The following is a 1,195-nucleotide window of genomic DNA, read 5'->3' on the forward strand; positions in this document are numbered from 1 at the left end:
CCCCCCCCCCCCCCCCCTCTCCTGTCTGTGCTGTGTGATGGAGGTATGATCAGCCACACAGACTGATATATGCTGATGTATAGAGACAGGCACAACCACTGCTGACATTCCCCTAAACAAAGAGATGTGCCTCTTGCATTTAAGCACATTGCCCTCTGGGAAGCAGGGGGACTTTTTGTAACCATTTAAGTAAAACAAACAACAAAGCATTATCTGCATTTCAGATCTACAATTACATTTTTTTATTATTGGTGTATTTTACCTTTTATTTCTATATGACTTTGTTTTGTAAATTGGTGGAGTTATTTTGTCTGTCTGGAGTTCTTGAAATAAGTGATTTTCCACCTTGAGCAGGATTATTAAAGTCTGGAACTTTAACAACCCAGATTTTATCAAAAATAAATAAATAAATTGGGACGCTATGTAAAACATAACTTAAACAGAATGAGATATTTAGCTTATCCGTTTTGAAATAGCCACAGACCCCTGGCGTACTGATGATGTCCTCTACCCCGGTTACTAGAGGAGAGTGAGGGCCCAGCACAGAGCTGGTCCAGCTCTCATACCCCGGAGGTCATGTAAACCAGGACCTACGGGCACAGAAGTGCTGGGCGGATGGTTTCGGCAGCAAATAGTTCTGGCATGTTATTACCCTGAAATCACAAATGATGTATTTCACGTTGTCTTGTGCAGATCAAATAAACAAGACATATTGTGTTAATAAGTAAGCTTTAGAGGTGTTGTCTAGGCTATCCATGTCCTCCCTCTAAGCCCCCCCCCCGCTTAAGCTTAGGACTGTTTGCTAATGGCTGTAGGTGGTGGCTGTGGCTTTAAATGGAGAAACCGGTTGCACACAGACACACACACTTTCAGGCCCAAATTGATGAGGCAGATTTATGACGGCTGCTGGCCACAACAAATTAAGTTGACAGTGATGTATGTGAGGGGGCGAGTGTCACACTACACTAACAAACCACATACACAGTGGGTACGGAAAGTATTCAGACCCCTTTAAATTTTTCACTCTGTTTCATTGCAGCCATTTGCTAAAATCAAAAAAGTTCATTTTATTTCTCATTAATGTACACTCAGCACCCCATCTTGACAGAAAAAAACAAATGTAGAAATTTTTGCAAATTTATTAAAAAAGAAAAACTGAAATATCACATGGTCATAAGTATTCAGACCCTTTGCT

The 1,195-nt window shown here is 41.0% G+C and overlaps 1 protein-coding gene across 3 annotated transcripts in view; it reads left to right on the forward strand.

Moving 5' to 3' along the window:
• The window catches only part of setd3 (SET domain containing 3, actin histidine methyltransferase), a 29,733-nt gene that overhangs the window by 17,200 nt on the left and 11,338 nt on the right, over positions 1-1,195 (forward strand). The window lies entirely within an intron of this gene.

This window comes from Anarrhichthys ocellatus, unplaced genomic scaffold, assembly GCF_004355925.1.
Source record: "Anarrhichthys ocellatus isolate YVR2014 unplaced genomic scaffold, GSC_Weel_1.0 scaffold36, whole genome shotgun sequence".
In the NCBI taxonomy this organism is placed as follows: domain Eukaryota; kingdom Metazoa; phylum Chordata; class Actinopteri; order Perciformes; family Anarhichadidae; genus Anarrhichthys; species Anarrhichthys ocellatus.